Genomic DNA, 18,969 nt, shown 5'->3' with positions numbered 1-18,969 from the left:
TTTGTTCCCGTTTCCAGCCTTGCCTTGCTTCCCAGGACCTTGTCTTGCTCCACGGACCTTGCCTTGCTTCCCGGACCTCGCCACGAATTTACCACGGATCCTGTTCTTGCTCCTCGTTTCTTGTTGCCTTGAATTAAGCCTAGTGTTCCAAGAATCAAGTTTACTTCCTAGCCTTGCTTAAGTTTCATGGACTAAAGGACCTTGTCATCTCCCCTCACTTTGCTTGGCAAAGTGAGTGTTTCGGTTACTGGATTACAACTTTGGACCTTAATATTTCATATTGGACATTGTTTCTTTGGACTAATTTTGACCTTTCCTGAAAGGTCTACTTCTGGACTATTTTCTACACTTGTTTTTATTAACTTTATATACTCCTACAATAAAGATATTAGATAGATTCTGGCCTCTGTGTATGGTTATTGGTGCTCTGCAGCCTGGGTCCTGACAGTTTGACTCCGCCACCTTAAGCACCAATCAACCTAGGCCAGAATGTCTACTGGAGCCGGGCCGGGAGACCAGCCACTCAGCTACACCATCGCCAAGGATGAAGTGGACAGAATCCGTGATATGATCCATGCGCAGGAGGGAGAAATACGGGGCTTGAAGGAACGCGGAATCCGTCTCCCTGCCCTGGCATTGCCAACCAAGTTTTCTGGAGAAGCTTCCAAGGTTCACGTTTTCCGTCGTCAATGCCAGGCATACCTAGAAGCCCGTCATGCCGAGTTTCCCCAAGAAGACATCAAGGTGGCATGGATTTACAGTCTCCTGGACGGCCCCGCGGCCAATTGGGCCACGGCGCTGTACGATGAAGCCTCCCCACACCTAAGTTCCGCGCAGAACTTCCTAAATCACCTTAAGGCGACTTGGGGGATCGAGGACAATTAGAGGCGGCCGGCCACAAACTCCGGCGCCTTTCTCAAGGGGACAGGCCCTTGTCCCAGTACATAGCCGAGTTCCGAGTGCTGGCTCAAAGCACCGGTTGGAATGACATAGCCCTCAGAGGACAGTTTCGGGAGGGTCTCAATATCGAGATGTTGGAAGAAATCTCCAAGGTGGATCCTCCGAACTCTCTTGAAAGACTTATTGACCAATGTTTACGAGCCGAAGTCATGCTTGCCAACAGGAAACAATGGCTCCGAGGCCAGAGTGGGAGAGCTGGGGCAAAACCTCCCGCTCCCGCCGGCGTCCAACCACGTCCAGTGTGGAGACCCCCGCCACCAGCCCCACACCCCAGAGAAAGCGGGGAGGTGCCAATGCAATTGGGCAATGTGCGCCCCAGGTTAGACGTTGCCGAGAAGGCCCGCCGCCAACGTTTAAACCTCTGTTGGTACTGCGGAGACGGGGGCCACTTTGCCAGAGAGTGCCCAGCCAAAAGAAAGCCCGCCGCTCGTTTGGCGGCGGCGTCCTCCGTGGAGTCGGAGACGGCCGAGGCGGCTGGCGCGAAGCCGGCAGGGGAAGCCAACGACCGGGCGTAGAGAGGCTCGCCAACCCGGTCAAAAACCCCACTCAAGAGCCACCAACCGGGGTCCTATTTCTCCTAGTGGTCACCTTGTGGTCAGCGAAAAAAAGACCCGTCATGATCCATGCCATGATAGACTCAGGAGCAACAAACAATTTCATTGATAGAGAGTATGCCGACTCTCTGGGATTACAATATCACGATTTCAAGAACGCCTGGGTGGTGCAAGCCATAGATGGCCGCCCCCTAAAGACAGGTCCAGTAAGCCAATGGACTGAACCCACCAGAATGTGGATAAGGGAACATATGGAAGAGATTTCCTTCTTTGTTACCGAGGTTCCTCACTTCCCTGTGATTCTAGGGATCCCATGGCTGACACTCCACGACCCCAGCATCTCTTGGACCAACAGAGAACTGCAGTTTGCTTCTAAATATTGCCAAAACCATTGTCTTGTAGCCAAGGTCTGCCATGCCACAGACGCTGAATCCATCATCACCTTGCCCAAGAAATACTCAGACTTTTGGGATGTTTTCAATGAGAAGGAAGCCGAGAAACTGCCCCCGCATAGACCTTATGATTGTGCCATTGACTTGGTGGAGGGGGCCCCGATCCCGCGAGGACACCTCTACTCCCTGACTGAACCAGAGCAAGAAGCTCTCAGGGAGTTCATAGAGTCAAACCTCCGCAAGGGGTTCATCAGACCCTCTCAATCCCCAGCCGCTTCCCCAGTGATGTTTGTGAAAAAGAAGTCAGGGGACCTACGCTTGGTGGTGGACTATAGAGCATTGAACAATATCACTAAGCGGAACCGCTATCCCCTGCCTTTGATCTCGGACCTATTAGACCGGCTTCGAGGGGCCAAGGTTTACACCAAGCTGGATCGTCGGGGGGCTTATAATCTAGTTCGCATCAGGGAGGGGGACGAGTGGAAAACCGCCTTCCAGACTAAATTCGGATTATTCGAGTCCCTGGTCATGAATTTCGGTTTATGTGGAGCTCCCGCAACGTTCCAGCATTTTGTCAATGATATCTTTCAGGATTATCTAGATCGGTTCTTGATCATCTACTTGGACGATTTTTTGGTGTTTTCTAGATCACAATCAGAACATGAGAACCACGTCAGAATGGTGTTACAACGATTGCGGGATCATGGACTTTATGCCAAGCTGGAAAAATGCGCTTTTGATCTACAAGAGGTAGATTTCCTGGGATACCGTGTCTCGCCACTAGGGCTCTCCATGGACCCGGCAAAGGTTTCAGCAGTATTGGAATGGCGGGCGCCAACCAACAAGAAAGAGGTGCAGCGTTTCTTGGGGTTCACGAACTATCACCGCAAGTTCATTCCAGACTTTGCCCGCTGGTCTGATCCAATCACCAGCTGCATCCGTGGGAAACAGCCTTTCCGTTGGACGGAGCAAGCAGAGAAAGGGTTCCAGCAACTAAAGAAATTATTCACGTCCCAGCCAATCCTTCAGCACCCAGATCCTAAAACCCCTTTTGTTGTGCAGGCTGACGCCTCCGATGTGGCAATTGGGGCTGTACTCTTGCAACCAGTGGGAGATCATCTTCACCCTTGTGCTTTTTACTCCCGTCAACTAACAGCCCCAGAGAGAAATTACACTATTTGGGAAAAAGAACTTTTGGCCATAAAGGCAGCCTTTGAAACTTGGAGACATTGGTTAGAAGGGGCCAAATTTCCCATTGAGGTCCATACTGATCATCGGAATCTAGAACATCTAAGAACTGCCCGCAAGTTAAATCAGAGGCAGCAGCGCTGGGCTTTATTCTTTGAGCGTTTTGACTTCCAGATCCATTATGTAACCCCAGCTCAGACCAAGCAAGCAGATGCTCTATCACGGAAACCAGAATATGCTGCAGGGCGCAGAGAGACCTTTGAATCCCAATTGCTGCAGCCCGAGAACTTTGCCACGCTCACAGTGGGGAACACCGAATCCACTCCAATTGAATCTACTTCCTCTACTCCAGGGCCCCTTTGTGCTCAGGAAATCAGGGCCAGTCAACAGGCGGATGCCTGGGCTCAAGATCAACTTCGCCAAGGACTACATTTTCCCTTCTCGCTTAAGGATGGGTTGCTTTGCTATAGAAATCACGTCTACATCCCTCCAGGACCGGGCAGGGAAAAGGCACTTTGTCTGTGTCATGACTGCAAGCCAGCAGGGCATTTCGGACTATTTAAAACCATGCATTTGATCCTAAGAGATTTCTGGTGGCCCAAGATCCGCAAGGATGTAGAAAAATATGTCAATATCTGCCCGGTATGCCAGCGTTCCAAGACAAGAAGGGAGAAGCCCTCAGGGCTACTGCATCCCCTTCCTACTCCATCTCGTCCATGGGAAATAATTTCTGCGGATTTTATCACTGACCTACCACCTTCCCTTGGATTCACCACGATCCTAGTGGTGGTGGACCTTTTTACCAAGTTAGCCCATTTCATTCCCTGCGATGGCCTCCCCACGGCCAAAGAGACTGCAGATTTATTCCTTCAGCATGTTTTCAGATTACATGGTTTGCCCAAGAGTTTGGTCACAGACCGTGGGTCTCAATTCACCTCTCGTTTCTGGAAAGCACTACAAAAACTATTGGGCATAGACTCTCGTTTATCTTCGGCTCACCATCCCCAAACGGATGGGCAAACTGAGCGCACCAATGCCACTTTGGAACAATACCTTCGCTGTTATGTAAACTACCAACAGGACAATTGGGCTTCCCTGTTGCCGCTGTCGGAGTTTGCCTACAACAATGGTGTCCAGGCTTCAACTAAAGAAACCCCGTTCTTTGCAAACTACGGCTTCCATCCACGTTTCTTTCCTTCTGTCATTGAAACCTCAGAAGTTCCCGCAGCAGAGGACTGGCTGCAAGAACTCACAGCGGTGCAACAACTTTTGCTCCAGCAACTAGACCAAGCCAAGGAGGACTATAAACGCCACGCTGACAATCATCGCCAGCCGGGCCCCGAAATCAAGGTAGGAGACCGGGTTCTTCTGTCCACTCGCTTTTTGCCCTCCCACCGCCCTTGTCGGAAGCTAGATGCCCGTTTCATTGGTCCCTATCCAGTGGTGGCGCAACTTAACCCCGTGACTTTCAAACTTCAACTTCCGCGCTCTATGCGCATTCATCCAGTGTTTCATCGCTCCCTGCTCCTTCCGGCGGATGGTGTGCGCCCTGATGCAGACCGGCCGGCCCCCACTCCTGTTTTGGTGGATGGGGAGGAGGAATTTGAGGTTCAGGACATTTTGGATTCTCGCTTTCATCGCCGCCGCCTTCAGTATCTCATTGACTGGGTAGGTTTTGGCCCCGAAGAACGCTCTTGGGAAGACGCTTCCACAGTCCATGCCCCCGATTTAGCCCGCCGCTTCCACCAGGCCTACCCCGCCAAGCCGCGGCCCCGCACCTCGGGAAGAGAGCCCATTTTGGAGAGGGGCCTTGAGGAGGGGGATAGTGTGATGACTCATGGGCCATGTAGTCCCGTTCCTAGCACTGTTGTGACAAATGAAGAGGAAAACTTAGGTTTCCCACCGTTTCAGCCAGAATTGGAGCTTTTTCAGCCAGAATTGGAGCCCTTGCACCTGCAGGAGATTTGCCTTCCAGAAGTCTGCCAAACAAGCCTTGAGCCAAAATCTCCCCCATTTTCTCACCGTGATTATTATAAACAACAGAAAGGCGCTCAGGAGGCGTCTCGCAGGAGCGCTAGAATTGCTGCCAGGCATTCAGCTGATTAAGCCTGCTTCCCATGGGAAACTTTAGGGAGTCATGCATCTGGACACAGAGAATGGCTTTCGGTTCTGGTTCCCCAGAGAATTGTTCTTTGGCGGGAAAACGAGACCCTATTTAGGTGTTTTGCCCACGTAGGAATCTTGCGGAGTCAATTCGTCAGCTTCGGGAGTAGGTTGTGTGTGGACTACGCTACTCCCGCATCCAAGCCCTTTGTTCCCGTTTCCAGCCTTGCCTTGCTTCCCAGGACCTTGTCTTGCTCCACGGACCTTGCCTTGCTTCCCGGACCTCGCCACGAATTTACCACGGATCCTGTTCTTGCTCCTCGTTTCTTGTTGCCTTGAATTAAGCCTAGTGTTCCAAGAATCAAGTTTACTTCCTAGCCTTGCTTAAGTTTCATGGACTAAAGGACCTTGTCATCTCCCCTCACTTTGCTTGGCAAAGTGAGTGTTTCGGTTACTGGATTACAACTTTGGACCTTAATATTTCATATTGGACATTGTTTCTTTGGACTAATTTTGACCTTTCCTGAAAGGTCTACTTCTGGACTATTTTCTACACTTGTTTTTATTAACTTTATATACTCCTACAATAAAGATATTAGATAGATTCTGGCCTCTGTGTATGGTTATTGGTGCTCTGCAGCCTGGGTCCTGACAGGGGAAAGCCTGAATCCTGCACCCCTGAATTCTGGCAGTTCAGACACACAACCAGTTCCTATGAAGAACTGTCTGCAGATGTCCCTACAGTCATCCCCCACTCCCTGGGCTCAGGCAGCTTGGGGATGTGGGCTGGCTATCTCTCGCACCCTCACTCTTCCTTTCACTACCAGTGACAGGAAGGCAGGGCCACCTAAGTTATGACTGACAATGGCTCTACCTTCTTCCATGCCATGCAACTGTCAAAGGAGCTTTGGAGAAGGAATAGGGGTGCTTTTCCCTTTGTTCCTCTCACATTCCTTTGTCAGTCACATCATGGCTCAAAAGGAGGTAAGTAGGTGCCCCTATTGCCACTGCAACTGGCAGTGACAGGGACAGAGAGGGAGTGGCATTTGGGCCTCTGCCCAGAGGTGCTAAACCGGCATTGTGCTCCAGACTGACCACAGAGTGACTGTGATGCTGCAGTACCACATTGCCATCCAACCTGTCCAGTCAGGCCATATTGGCCCCACTTGTAATCTGTGTCAACATTATTAATGGAACTCTCTGTGAGTTCCTAGCCATGTCAGTCAGATCTGTTAATAATGGGGCGCCCGCACACCCGACAAGGAGGGGGTCACATTGTTGTGCTATTCTGACACCAGCAGGTGCTCACAGGGAGTGAGACGTTCACAAGGAGCTTAGTGGTTGGCAGAGACGAGCGGTGGTGACATGGGGATAAGCCAGCCCATTCCCCTGTGCTTGGACAGCTCAGAAAAAAAAAGATGCTGCTGGTGGTATCTTTCTGGTCAGGGGATTGGGCTGAAATGGACGTGATCCAGCTGTCCATACTCCGGAGCAAATGGAGAAAAATCAGCTTAAGGGCAAAAAACCCAGGATACTTACTGGAGGTTTCAGTGCCTCATGAAGACAGCCAAGGCTGGATTCAAGGAGAGTGCAGGATTGGTTTTTTATATTGTGACTTCCTGCACACAAAATATATGTTCCACCAAAGAAACTATTTATCTCTGATGCTTCATTTTGTCCAGGTTCATTTGGAATTCTACATATATTTATAATGTTGTGGTTTATTATCTTTGTCTTTGATTCTATACATGTTATATATAACATCACACATGTTTGATGTTCTGCCCGTCACAATTATAAATAAATATTATTAATGGTCAAAGGTGTGCTTCTGACAACTAATTCAGAAATCCAAGAAGTTGTTTGTCCTTGGTCATAGGATACCAATTTCATCTGATATGGGGAAGTCATAGGGAGGAGAGAGCAAGCTTGTTTTCTGCTGCCCTGCAGACTAGGACATGGAACAATGGCTTCAAACTAAAGGAAAGGAGATTCCACCTGAACATTAGGAAGAACTTCCACACTGTGAGAGAATTAGGATTAGAGAGAAACACCCAGACAGTGACCAGAGACCAATGCAAGGTTTTCCCCAAACATGCCAGAACATAAGTTTTGTTTCTGGGAAACGATCTGAAGCCTTCCTTCTTGGCATACAAAATATGCCATTTCATCAAAGGCCAAGCAAATATTTATTCATACACAATATTACCATAGCATCGCAAGTTTCTCCTGGAAATTCTCGAGAATACCTTCCAAACATGAGTAAATTGTGAGTACTGTTCATAGAAATTAAATCTAGTATTCTATATTTTACTAGCTGTGCCCGGCCACGCGTTGCTGTGGCGAAGTCTGGTGGCATGGGAAATAAAGTATTGAGGAATTGGTGGTAGTTAAGGTCAAGGGTAAAGGTTTTCCCCAGACATTAAGTTCAGTCGTGTCTTTCTCTGGGGGTTGGTGCTCATCTCCATTTCTAAGCCGAAGAGCCGGCGTTGTCCGTAGACTCCTCCAAGGTCATGTGGGATGACTACATGGAGCGGCGTTACCTTCCCGCCGGAGCAGTACCTATTGATGCACTCACATTTGCATGTTTTCGAACTTCTGGGTTGGCAGAAGCTGGGGCTAACAGTGGGGGCTCTCTCCGCTCCCCCAATTCAAACCTGTGGCCTTTCGGTCCAGAAGTTCAGCAGCTCAGCGCTTTAACACGCTGCGCCATCAGGGGATATTATTTCCTAAAGGTTGTGAATATACAATATTTCTGATTGGTTTTTTTTGTTTGTTGGAGGCAAGTATGAATGCTGCAATTAGGAAAAATGATTAGGATGTAATGGCCTTGCAGCTTTAAAGCCTGGCTGTTTCCTCCCTGAGTGAATTTTTTGTTGGGAGGTGTTAGCTGGCCCCGATTGTTTCCTGTCTGGAATTCTCTTGTTTTCAGAGTGGTGTTGTTTGCGATATTTTATGTGCTTCTACTGTCTGTGGCCCTGAGAAAACAGAGGATTTTCCAGACTTTGATGATGGGAATACTTTGTTGGGAGGTGTTAGCTGGCCCTGATTGTTTCCTGTCTGGAATACCCTTGTTTTCAGAGTGATGTTGTTTGCGATATTTTATGTGCTTCTACTGTCTGTGGCCCTGAGAAAACAGGATTTGCCAGACTTTGATGATGGGAATACTTTGTTGGGAGGTGTTAGCTGGCCCCGATTGTTTCCTGTGTGGAATTCCCCTGTTTATTTACTGTCCTGGTTTTAGAGATTATATTGTTCTGCATTATTCTATCCCAGTAATTATTTCATATTAAAGAAGAATCTCACTTATCCAACATTCGCTTATACAATGTTCTGGATTATCCAACGCAGTCTGCCTTTTCATAATCAATGTTTTTGTAGTCAGTGTTTTAAATTCATTGTGATATTTTAGTGGTAAATTTGTAAATACAGTACAGTAGAGTCTCACTTATTCAACATAAACGGGCCGGCAGAACGTTGGATAAGCGAATATGTTGGATAATGAGGAATTAAGGATAACCCTATTAAACATCAAATTAAGTTATGATTTTACAAATTAAGCACCAAAACATCATGTTATACAACAAATTTGTCAGAAAAAGTAGTTCAGTACACAGTAATGCTATATAGTAATTACTGTATTTATGAATTTAGCACCAAAATATCACGATATATTGAAAGCATTGACTACAAAAATGTGTTGGATAATCCAGAACGTTGGATAAGCGAGTGTTGGATAAGTGAGACTCTACTGTAAATACTACATAGCATTACTACACATGGAACTACTTTTTCTGTCAAATTTGTTGTATAACATGATGTTTTGGTGCTTAATTTGTATAACGATTACCTAATTTGATGTTTAATTGGCTTTTCCTGAATCCCTTCTTATTATCCAACATATTCACTTATCCTGCCGGCCTGTTTACGTTGGATAAGTGAGAGTCTACTGTATATTGATAATCTTAAATTATCTGCTTAGAACTGGATTATCTGAGGCCCCTTCTTCACAGCTGTATAAAATGCACACTGAAGTGGATTATATGGCAGTGTGGAGTCAAGATAATCCAGTGCCAAGCAGATAATATAAGATTATAAATGGGTTATATAGCTGTGTTGAAGGGCCTTGAGTTTACACTGCCATATAATCCAGTGCAAATTAGATAATCTGTGGAAGAAGTCTAAGTGAGGCCTAAATCTGCCTGTCCCCTAACTGAAACCTGGCTGTCCCTTGGTTGCTAGGCAACCGAGTGGGCAGAGATTAGCCCTCTAAACTGGCAGCAACTGGATAAAAAAAATTATTGCTCTCCCTCTAATTAGGACTTTATTTTTCTTTTCTTTTTGTTGTATCAACCTTGAGACGTGGATGATGGGTTGTGTTGTCAAATTTTGAGGTTGGGGGGCCTGTACATTTGTTGTTTTGTGAATTGCCGTGATGCCATCACTCTTTTATATATATATAGATACGCATTGAGCCATCACGAAAAAAGTTTTAATTAGATATAAAAATGCTTTACACATTTTAAACTCATTTCAATAAGGGGTCCATCTGATATGATAAATTAGTATTAAATATTTTTGGGTCAAGTTTAACAGCATGCCCATGTGCTTGAATGTGTTCATGTGATGGCTCAGAGTAGCATGGTTTACAGAGCCACCACACACATTATGCTGCACAGTGTAAAGCCCTTCTCAGAGGTGGTACTTGAGTTATGGGACTGTTCTTCCATGACATTTTTGTTCTTTTGTGTGTTGTATGTCCAGTGTGCCTAACTTGAGTCCCACTGGCCTTGGAAGATGCCATATACAAAACATGAGACATCAGTCATCCACTGGCTGCCGATAAACTGCCGGGCCCAATTCAAGGTGCAGGTATTGACCTATAAAGCCCTATACGGCTCAGGCCCTGCCTATCTCCATGATCGCATCTCTCCCTATGAACTGGTGCGGGCCTTGAGATCAGCAGGGAAGGCCCTCCTGTCACTCCCACCACCGTCCCAAGTGCGATTGGTGGAGACGAGGGAACGGGCCTTCTTGGTAGTGGCCCCCCGGCTCTGGAATGTCCTCCCAAAGGAAATCAGGCAAGCCCCTACTCTGTCCACCTTCCGTAAGACCTGGTTCTGGCAGGTCTTTGAATAATCCACTCTGGTACACCGCTGACTCATGGCCCTAAAATATACTGTACAAGACTCATCTATCCCTAAAATGGATCATGTTAATCTATTTGGTTAATGATCACCGTCTCCTCGATCGAAGGGTTGTTGTAACTGTTATTTATTGATTATCTTAGTTGTATAGTTTTATTTTGTTTTAATAATGTGTTTGTTGTGCTGTTTATGTAGTGTATGCTGTTTGTATTTATGGTTGGAAACCACCCTGAGTCCCTTCGGGGAGATAGAGCGGTATATAAATAAGGTTTTACTTACTTTTACTAAGCAATATATAAAATACCATACACTTCTTTTAAAGTGAGTGTTGTTTTCATACTGAAAAGTTTGTAGAGAAGTACTTACCAACATTGTTCTGTTTGCCAGCACAATTTTGCGAACAGGAAGGAAGTTTTGAAGGCACAAGGTTCACATTTGTGGAGCACCGAGAAATACAAACTTCCTGTTCAGAAGAAATGGAGTTATAGATTGTGCCTACACAAATACAGCTTCATTGTGGTCTTTTGTGGTTTTTCATTAAATGTATGAGCTCAAGTTATCAACTGTAGACAATTTGTTCCTTCATTCATATTTCTATCACACTCCACCGTAAATCAGAGTTCAGCTACATAAATGATCTATAGTGAAATACTACTATGTAAGCTAAATTGGAAGTAGGTTCTACTGTGTTCAGCGTGGATTCATGACTATTTATGCCTCCTTGAGTTTCATCAGGTTTACTCCCAGATAAAGGATTGCAGCTTAAATTTGCTGAGTTGTAATAACACGCCAAGCTCAGATATGCACAATAAAGACCTTTTCCATCTCATTGGTTCTTAATCTATCTTTCCTTCAGTTGCAACAAAACATTTTTAACAGCCAGACTGAAAAACCATTTTTCAACTATTAATAGCTCCCTTGGGTAGATGTTCAGTGCATTGAACTTTTGTGTTGACTATGCTCCACAATAGGGTAAGGAAGCTTCAACCCTCTCCAGATATTTTAGACCACAAAAGCCATGGCGCCTAGGACTTTTGGGAGTTGAAATCCAAATGTCTGGAGAGTCAATAGTTCCACAGTTTTCGTATAGGGTCTGCCATGTATCTATCCCCCCTCCATGCTTTCAGCAGTTAGGAAATAATGCAGATCTTCATCCTCCACTTTTCAAAGATCCCCTTTACATTCAGTTGCAAAGATAAGATAGTTTAATAGAGTTTAATTAATTTGTTATCATACATAGCCACCCCCAGATGCATTATAACCTGCCAAGAGATACTAATGCCTCCAGCTAATCCTGCAGTAAAGGATGAACACGAAGAACCAGACCATAAAAGATAAGAAACTGTGTTGTTGCATAACCTTATCCCTGGAGAAGTTAATGTCTACAGGCTATAGTTCTGCAACAGGAAAGTGAAACTGCAATGAAGAGCAACTCAAGCTATTCTCCTTGGACATGATTTCCTTTTGGTCGGTGTTGCCAGTCCTTAATCCTATTGGCACTCATTTTCTTCTAAGATGTATGCATTGGTTCATGTCATTTTACAATAAATCACTTCCTCATTTCCTTTGTTTACTGTAGGTGGATTCGGTGATTTCCACATACAAGTAATGCAGAGTTTACCACCAGAACAGGAATGTGTATTACAGTTTCAGTAAGAGGGTTATTGTAGTCCAGTTGTCAGGAAATCAGACCTGGGCTTCATCGGGGATATTTTCACTTTTCAATACACTAGCTTCCATTATCAGCTCAAATAACAGCTTCCTTCCCTTAACAAACAGGAGCTACAGAAGAATGGGAGAGGTCAGAGGAATTAAGAGATTGGAAATGTTTGTGTTTTGGTCTGTAGTCCCAGAATCCCCCAACCAGCATATGCTATTTTATTTTATTTTTAATTCTTTTTATTTTATTACAACATAAATTTCATATTACATAATACATTCTTCACAATTATAGTATATGTATCTAGTATTAAAATAGACTCTCAGTTAACCAGCACCCATGGGATTTGGTAGACAGCAGATTAATATAGTTTCTGGTTGCTTGAGAGTTACTATTAAAATAAGATTACTAATACTATACCCCATACTACATCATCCCATAAACTCTATATTGTAATGCTGATAGTAATGTTATAATGCTGTAAATAAATAAATAAATAAATAAATAAATAAATAAATGTCGACAGCGCACTGAGATGGTGAAAACTACCTGTCTGATGAAGTTGTATATGGAGCACAATTTTTCTGTTTTACTATATTATAAAAACAGCTTTTTTGTTTAAAGTTTTTGCCAGTTTATTGAGAATTCCAAGTGCTTGAGTTCCGGTGAATTGAGAATCTACTACACTTACCCTCTAAAATTACCATTCTCTAATTAAAACAAATAAAAATAAAATAACTTTCAACTTTTTCTATTCAAAGACATTTAAGTGCTAATTTAGTTACCATCCCACAATCATATTAATATATAACTTCTTAATTTCTACTTTATTACTTTTTCTTTCCTTTCAGTAATAGTCTTAAAAGTTTGCATAGTTTGTGCATGAGGTGCTAGCTGTGTACATTCCATGATAAGCCACAGAATGGGGCAAATCTGTGATCCCTAGGAATTAGCGACAATTTTCTTCCATTTAGTTTTATAAAACTTAAATGCACAAGCATTCAGAAAATGCAAATATGGGAGAAAGCAAAATTGATGGATCCATCCCTTGACTATAGGACCTTGCTTGTCCGTCATCTTGTTGGGTGGCATTTTGTCTCTTTAGACCCATGTAATTTAAAATAAGCTGACACTGTTTAACCCATGTACATGAACAGATTACAATAATAACACTGGATCCTAAAAGAATAAATTTAACATCAGCTTTTCATAGACCATCCATAAGGCGATATTCCAGGACATGCAGACCTGGTAAGGCCATATCAAATTGTGAACGGAATCAAACTCTACCTTATTCCCATGGTGTACACATTCTGGCAGAAGATTTACACCATTGCTTATCTCTGTTCATGTTTAGCATTTCATCCTAAAGATTGGGTACTTAAGTTCATCAACATGAACTTCCAAACCACCAACAAATTACAGGAAAGGAGATTCAACCTGAATATTAGGAAGCCAGGCTGTGGCGCAGGCTGGTTAGCAGCCAGCTGCAACAAATCACTCTGACCAAGAGGTCATGAGTTCAAGGCCAGCCCGTGCCTGCGTCTTGTCTCTGTCTCTGTTCTATGTTATGGCATTGAATGTTTGCCTTTATGTGTGCAATGTGATCCGCCCTGAGTCCCCTTCGGGGTGAAAAGGGTGGAATATAAATGATGCAAATAAAATAAAAATAAATAAAAGAACCTCTTAACTGTGAGAGTTGTTCAGCAGTGGAACTCTCTGCCCCAGAGTGTGGTGGAGGCCCTTCTTTGGAGGCTTTTAAACAGAGGCTGGATGGCCATCTGTCAGGGGTGCTTTGAATGAGATTTTCCAGCTTCTTGGCAGGGGGTTGGACTGGATGGCCCACGAGGTCTCTTCCATCTCTATGATTCTATGATTCTATGATCCATAGAGTTTGTGTTTGTGTAGCATAAATTCACTGGCAGATGTTTGCACTGTATCAAAACAGTGTAAATGGGCAAAAGTGGTAAGCATGTAATTATTATTATTATTATTATTAAGCTTTATTTCTATTTCGCTCTTCTCACCCTTGCAGGGGACTCAGAGCGGTGTACAAATGGCAATGATTCAATGCCACACATGTAACAACATAATAAACAATACATCAATATAATAAACAATTAAAACATGTAAATATCATAAAACCATTAAAACAATTATCCAGTCCTGAGGTCATCATTTGCATGCTACATTGTGCTTTTATTCATGTCAGGAGCGACTTGAGAAACTGCAAGTCGCTTCTGGTTTGAGAGAATTGGCTGTCTGTAAGGACGTTGCCCAGAGGACGCCCAGATGTTTGATGTTTTACCATCATTGTGAGAGGCTTCTCTCATGTCTCCACATGGGGAGCTGGAGCTGACATTGTGCTGATCTTATAATACACTTCTCAAATCCCTGGTTGCAGAGCTAGGTCTTCAATTTCTTTCTGAACACCAGAAAGTAATACAAACCAGCCACTTGCTTCAATCCCATCTGAATTTAAAGCTGGCATCCTGTCAAGTTATGTTCTCTCAACTTAATTTTCTTATCAACAGAATGGGAAAAGAAAGAAATCTCCACACCCATTTAAAAAATGTATGCAATAGATGCTTTCATTGTAAAGATCTGCTATTATTTTCTCTTTCCTAGAAGTGTCCTTTCAATACTCAGTACTCCCCAGCAAGAGCAAACATCCAGGCTTTCTATTGTATCCAGAATATTGAAGAGCTTGAAAAACTTACATTTTTAAAACCCTGAATTGAGAAGTGGGGCCAGGTTGTACCATGAGATGTGGGTGGAGTTTTTGTTCCTGTTCTAATTTAATGTGTAGATGAGCAAATTCCAGCAGCATGGCAAGCTAAAAGTCCCACTTCTGTACTATCATTACAGTCAGATGTACCATGTCCTCCTGTTCATATAATAGCCCTATCTGGATCTTAGGCTAAATCTGACACCCCGAGATTTCTACTCCCTTACCACCCTGTCTGGTATCTATCAACTTCATCTATAGAGTTGGGGGGGGGGGGCAGGATAAAGCAGAGGGAACCATCTTACCCCTTTCCTGCCCATCTTTTCTGATCCTCTGGGATGTCCAGCCATAGCACTTCCTTCTCTTGTCAATGCTCAGATTTCCCCCACTTTCTCCCATTTTTCTCCATTTGGGGTCAGGTAAGTTCAGGGCTCCATTTCCATGCGCTGTGGAACCAGAACCCCATGGAGTCCCACCAGAAGTGTCTTTACATCATGTGATGGCCTCCATGGGATTCTGTTTTCCCATGGGACTCCATTTTCAAAGTGCAGGGAAACAGAGCCCTGCACCAGTGGGATGAAGTCCCACAAGTCTCCCCTTTTTGTGTATGTCACCTAAGATTTTGTAACTATCACTGGTCATTTAAAGGTAGTGATTGTCCTATCTAAACATTACACCAGCCCTGTCTGAGTGTAGTCACATTGCATAATTATAGCAGTTTAAAAATAATACTATCTAAATAATTTATTTATTACCTTCCTCTCCTCATGGCTGGAGGCAAGGTACAGCATGTTAAAACAGAACACTATTAAAATACATATAACAAACATACACAGGTAAAGTGCTGATTAAAATTCCCAATAAAATGCAGATTAAAATTCACAAGTTAAAATTGACTGGATAGGCCTGCTGGAAGAGATAGATCAATACTCTCTGAAAGAGAAGGCCAAATATCACACAGAACTACAAATCCCAGAACTTATGGCATTGAGCCACGGCCGTTAAAGTGGTGTCAAACTGCATTAATTCTGTGGTGTTCGACTCCCTTTGTCTCGTGGGCCAAACAAGAGGCAGCCTCCCACACACATTTGCTTCTCTGTTGGTGCCCTGTGGGTAATAATGAGGCTCCTGCATGTCTTGTGCCAGGCGTTCTTTCTAAGGGCCTGACCAGTGCCAATCCCCCAAAGGCATCCATTGCAGCAGGTTAAATGTCTCCATGGAGACTCCAGCCCTTCTTTTCCCCCTCTGTGCCTCCCTCCCTTTCCCTTTATGGCTGCTCTGTTGATTGTAAACAAACACCACGGTCTCTCCACACACCCTGGCAGCTCTTCTCCCCAGACCAGGTCACCTGCCTTGGCAGTCCTGCGGTTGCCCAGGGAAGCAGCAATGCCATCCTTTCAAGCCGCCACTCAAGACAGAGCCATGGCTGGGGGTTGTTGTTTCAATGATTATGCCCTATTCTTCTCTCAACTGTGCCTGGGTTTTTCACAGCAGCTGCAGGAGTCAATCTGCCAACAAGGAGGGATGCCAGGAGGGCATCTTACAATAGAGCCGACATTCTATGGACAGAGGCCTTGAGATCTGGCACGTTTGTCTTTGGGAGGGGGGCGAGAGGGAGAGTGAATACGAAAAGCTTTATCTCACCTCTTATCTCCCATGTCGAAGCTGCCCAAACCTCTACTAGGACCAAGAAATCATGCAACAGGAACGCAAGGCTTTATGGAATTTTCCGCAGGTGTGTTTCTTATTTTGCATATTGTTTTTCCAGTGAAGGCTGGAGAAAAGATTTTCCACTTGTGCCTTTTCTCCACTTTGTTCTATTGGTTCATGTTGCCAGACCCCACAGTGTATGAAACAGGACAACCTGGTGGGCATATTGTGAAGATGCTAATTTCACGTTGCCATTTTTTCACTCACTTCTTTCTCAATACAGTACATCTTTGTATTTTCCAGTCATAAGCAACATGCTTCAGTTCTGATCAAAATCAATGGAGGAGCTGTAGGTTATAGGCAAAGTAGATCCTAGGTTTCAGTTGATGAAATGAATTTTAGATATTAGGGCTGGTAATGACTCTGGACTGAAATGTTGAGAACTGCTGTCAAAGCACATAATATGAAACCTTCTGGCTCAGTGTATGGAAACCTCAGTAGCTCATCTAGAGCACAGAAATATATGAAAAGGAAGATCCAACATATATGTCATGTATTTCATTTGTACATATATGTTATGTATTGCATTTCATTTCATTTGCACTACCCCATGCCTGGCCCTTTTTATAGCCTGGTCATGCCCATTGTACTACTGGCAATTGGTTTGTTGAATATTGTTTTGATTGACCTTTTTCTGCTGTTTTATATTCTGTTGTTTTATCTGATTTTGTTTTATCTAGATCGTTATATTTGATCATGTTCTTATTTTAATTCTGTTTTGGCTCTAATGGATTGCTTGTATTGCTTTTAGTGTTTTGTGGGCATTTCACCACATATGTAAGTAACCCCAAGTCCCTTTGGGAAGATGGTGGTTGGGTGTAAGAATAAAGTTATTATTATATTATAATTACATCACAATTTGTGTACAGAAGGAACCCTCTGCTGAGAAATTACAGATTAAAAACAGTAAAATAAAATTACCCTCTTCCTTCTCTGCTTCTGTAACAAGAAAGAGTCTTCTTGGAACTTAAGCCCATTTCATCAAGTGCCCCTTCACACAACACTACAATTCCACTCTGTACCTCTGTTCTAAAATGAATTACTGAATCTAGAATTCTCTATCTATTTGTCCCTATATTGGCAACTCCACCAAGTCTGGTGCCATCCAAAAACCTGCTGGGCGCCTCTTCCACTCCTTTATCCAAGCCACTCTTTGTCTCTCAACAGTGATTGTCCCAATCTATCTGCTCATCATTGTTGGTCTCATTCACGGCTGGGCTCTGCTGGAGAGCAAGTGGCAGCCCTGAGGAGAAAGAGGGGAAAAGTGATCCAGATCTGAATTTGGGCGAGGGAAATATGTGGTGAACAAAACAATGTCAGTGTGATGTATTACAAGGTGTAGTGCTAAGAGGGCAGAATATCCTGAATTGCAGCTGTATTATTTTTCTGGTGTAGACAACCTCAGAATCTGCAGAAAGGACCTACCATGTTTCCCTGAAAATAAGACAGTGTCTTATATTATTTTTTAATCCCAAAGATGCGCTAGGTCTTATTTTCAGGGGATGTCTTATTTTTCCATGAAGAAGAATTCACATTTATTGTTGAACAAAAAAATGAACATTTATTCTATACTGTACAGTAGTTGTCATCACAAACCAACATAACCAAACCAGACAAACTGTGACTTCTGTCAAGAATTTCTTGTTACTACCATTATTTCCATATACAACTGATATGTACATTTACCAATCCTGCATGCTATAGTGTTTTGTTTGGTGGGCGCCGGGCATGCTTCCAAACAAAACCTTTGCTAGGTCTTACTTTCGGGGGAGGCCTTATATTTAGCAATTCAGCAAAACCTCTACTAGGTCTTTATTTTTTGGGGATATCTTATTTTAGGGGAAACAGGGTACATCGGAATTGTGGAGATTTTACCTATTGTCTTTTGTTCTTTTAGCCTTCAGCTGCAAGGCATGGATCAGATTTCTTTATCCTATATATACAGAAGAATTCCCATAGCTCCCCCTGCAACGTGCTTCCAAGCAAAGGCGTAGGATGGGGAAGACATTTATTAACACAACAGCAATCTCTTTCTCTCTGTGAAAACAAGAAACTACAAACCAAGCTGTCCCTGAAGACCCACTGAATCAGACTCTGCTTCTGAAGAAGAGGAAGTGTGTGCTGCTTAACTGGTGAAGCAGATGAGAGGGAGCAGGTGGCACGTGCAAGTCTCTTAGATGCCAGGGCCGGTGCCAAGAAAAACATTTCCTTGTAGCTTCATCCACAGTGCAAGGCCAGCAGGCCAGGACAACTCCAAGCATTTCCTCTCAACAAACCAGTGAGTAGACAAGTGGGATAGTTGCTGTCTCGCGTCCAACTCTGTGTGGATTTTTGTTTCAAGCTGTGGCTCTTCCTCATCTCAAAAATTCTTTAAGGGAAGAAAAGAGGCTAAGCAGAAAAGGCATGGTGCATCAGAGATTAATGTGGTGAAGGAAAGAGATTGGTTGATTGACGGATGGATGGATGGATTGATTAGGGGCACTTATTCGTCATACAATTATAATTCTCATGTCTAATTACTATGATT

At 43.9% G+C, this 18,969-nt stretch overlaps 1 long non-coding RNA gene across 3 annotated transcripts in view; it reads left to right on the top strand.

The window, feature by feature from the left end:
• The window catches only part of LOC103279849 (uncharacterized), a 53,528-nt gene that overhangs the window by 24,982 nt on the left and 9,577 nt on the right, over positions 1 to 18,969 (top strand). For 2 of the 3 annotated variants that reach the window (XR_507010.3, XR_010002052.1), the window contains exon 2: positions 18,340 to 18,720. This is a non-coding gene — a long non-coding RNA (uncharacterized LOC103279849). Of the gene's footprint in view, positions 1 to 16,132; positions 16,468 to 18,339; positions 18,721 to 18,969 lie in introns of those variants that run through there. The other variant, XR_010002051.1, reaches the window with a different exon arrangement.

The sequence above is a fragment of the Anolis carolinensis genome, chromosome 1 (genome assembly GCF_035594765.1).
Source record: "Anolis carolinensis isolate JA03-04 chromosome 1, rAnoCar3.1.pri, whole genome shotgun sequence".
Taxonomy (NCBI): Eukaryota; Metazoa; Chordata; class Lepidosauria; order Squamata; family Dactyloidae; genus Anolis; species Anolis carolinensis.
The sequence above is the reverse complement of the archived record's forward strand: the minus strand, read 5'-3'. Positions and strand labels throughout refer to the sequence as shown.